Source organism: Trachemys scripta, chromosome 6 (genome assembly GCF_013100865.1).
Source record: "Trachemys scripta elegans isolate TJP31775 chromosome 6, CAS_Tse_1.0, whole genome shotgun sequence".
Classification (NCBI taxonomy): Eukaryota; Metazoa; Chordata; order Testudines; family Emydidae; genus Trachemys; species Trachemys scripta.
The window spans coordinates 36,956,831-36,959,896 of record NC_048303.1 but is presented as its reverse complement, the minus strand read 5'-3'; positions in this window follow the sequence as shown (position 1 = coordinate 36,959,896).

Genomic DNA, 3,066 nt, shown 5'->3' with positions numbered 1-3,066 from the left:
CCTATTATCTATTACCGATAGATTCTTTTTCACATACTGTACCAAAGAATTAAATGCTCTTCATATTCTAATGTTTCTTTGATGCCTCCAGTACACAAAAATGAGTCCTCACTGCAGCAGGAGCGACTCAGAATAACTAAATACAAGATTATATTCAATCCAAAATTAGTATCCTTAAAAAAATCAGTATTTTATACCTGCAGAAATTAAACCATCACATAAAACTTCAAGTAATGCTTGTATTTAGTTGAAATTTTAATCTTATTATAGGCAGCACAGATAGTGATGCCTATGGTTAAGCACTTACCATTATAAGACCTTGTTTCCAGTTGCTTATAATATTTGCCAAACAAGCCAGCCAATCTGCAATTTTCCATGCTGGATGTTTGCCTCAGACTGAATGGATTGGGAAAGTTCCCGAGAACAAGATTAGGGAAATGTACATTGTTTTGCCCAGGCAAAAAACAAAACAAAAACAGATTCTCGCAAGCATTTTATTGAGATCTAGCTTCTCAATGCTTTGGAGCAGAGGCTTAAAATCTGGCAACCTGGTCACCCTGATGTATCTTGTCCAGCCTGTGAAAATTCTTCCAAAATTGGTAAAGTGATAAGCCCTTGAAAAACTTCAGTTTGGGGGGAGGGATAGCTCAGTGGTTTGAGCATTGGCCTGCTAAACCCAGGGTTGTGAGTTCAATCCTTGAGGGGGCCACTTAGAGATCTGGGGCAAAATCAACACTTGGTCCTGCTAGTGAAGGCAGGGGGCTGGACTCGATGACCTTTCAAGGTCCCATCCAGCTCTAGGAGATAGGATATCTCCATTAATTTCATTTCATTTCATTTCATGTTCCACAGAGACTTGTTCGAATTTTGCAGCTAAATTCTCCAGCGAATTCATCTGCACGCTCCATCCCCTCACAGCTCCTGTGTGCTGCCTGGACAATCCCCACTGTGTGACTGACCATGCTCCATCTCAGGATTCAGGGGCTGAGTGGGATTTTCCCTGCAATTGCTCCTCCTGGTTCTCAGGATCCACTGTGGTGCTGGGCGCAGGCACTAAAAGCAGGGAGATTGTGAGTCCTGTGATCTCAATGCATGACTGGGGACAAGAGCCTGGGGGAATGAAAGAGGCTAGGAGCAGAGAGAAAGCACAGGAGTAGGAGGGAACAAGAAGAAGCTGATGGGGTGGAGCAGAAAAGTATGTGACTGGTAGAGCACACACCCTACAGAACCTGGAATTGAACCCATTATTCCTGGGTCACAACAGTCCTTTGCTGTCATGTGGTGTTGGGGGGGGGTAAGAGGAGGAGAGGGAGAAAAAACACCCCAAGCAGCTAACTCCAATTAACCGCTCCTCTCAGAGACTGCTGGGAGTGGGAGGGGTCTATATTAGCCAGACCCAGCTCATTCCCAGAAAAAGAGGAGCAGTGGGACACCCAAGATGACTGTAGGCTGAAGGAGTGCCAAGTAACAGAACAGCTCCAGAAAGGAGCAGGAGGAGAGCCAAACACCTTGGGGGGAAAAGGCACTGAGTTTGGGGAAAATAGGGCACAGGCTGGGGCCTGCTTTCCTAAGACACTTTGGACTTGCCGGAGCTGTAAAAGCACTATGGGGAAATGGGGCTAAAGATTTTGGGTATAGATGACGATAAATTGAATACTGATACTCCCCTTTTATAAGTACTACTGCGTTCTCTATTCCCCCCCCCCCTTCTGTGGTGGTCAGGTCATTCTGGTTGCCAAGCAATACCTTGGTGATACTTGGTTTGGAGCTGTGGGATTTGGGATTTAGCCACTGCTGCTGAACTCTCTGGGGGTGGTGATAATCCACTGGTTCACAGAAACCCATTAGTAAGGTGTGTGTCTCTACCACTCTTTAGAGGAGGTAACAACCTTCTACTACCACTTGTTGCTCCGTTAACTCGTGCTGCAGTGTACAGGGGAGATCTCGGTGGACCAACAAAATGCCTGGAGCACTATCGATAATTGGAATATCAATTATCATATTTATGGCCAAAAGCAGCCAAAGTCAGTAAGCCTTTAGTGCAGTGTTTCTCAAACTTTTTGTATTGGTGACCCCTTTCACACAGCAAACCTAGGAGTGCACCCCCCTTATAAATTAAAAACTTTTTTTTGGTATTTAACACTATTATAAATACTGGAGACAAAGCAGAGTTTGGGGATGGAGGCTGATAGCTCACGACCCCCCCATGTAATAACCTCGCGGGCCCCTGAGAGGTCACTGGAGGCATCAAAGAAACATTAGAATATGAAGAGCATTTAATTCTTTGGTACAGTATCACAGTCACAACCCCCAGTTTGAGAACCCCTACTTTAGAGGGCCTGGACAACAGCCTTACCAAGAAGCCAGGAGGGGAGGGAGTCAAGGGGGGAGCCGACCCTGTGTCCTTCCTGATAAGATCCCTGCTGAATTTATTGAGGTATGTGTTTTAGAAAAAACAGGAAGCTTATCTATATCTGCCCTTTGGGATGTGTTTGTCCAGGCCCTCAAGACATGCAGACTCTACAAAAATATATTTGTCTAATTAATGGTTTGAAGAAACTTCTTCTTAAACTTTGAAATTGTTTGCTTAACAAGCTTTTTATTCACATGTTTTTGTTACACTAACCCAAATAAATAAGGAGAGAAAGGATGGGGTAGGTGGACTCTTCAGGAACATTTTGTGCACACATCTTAGAGTCCCCTACGACAGCTGAAAGACTGGCCAGTCGGACAGTTGTCATTGTACCACTCGAAAACCACTCCCGACTTTGGTAATTGATTTTTGGGTATTTTACTAACCTGTTGCAGAAATGTGTAAGTGATTGAGATTAAAATAAAATACAGCTTTAAGTGAAAGCACTCTTATAGTGTACTGTTTGTGCCAGCCACCTATTGGTCGGATGGCCATGTCTCCATTGATTTATTTCCTGCCGCTGCCTCACCAAAAGTAATAATTACCAAGATTTTTGGGGTTTTAGAACCACGGTAACAGCAACACTGTGCAGTGGGTCTAAAGAACAAAACCCTGCTTATGACCGATGTGGGGGGTCAATATGGGGCCACAGG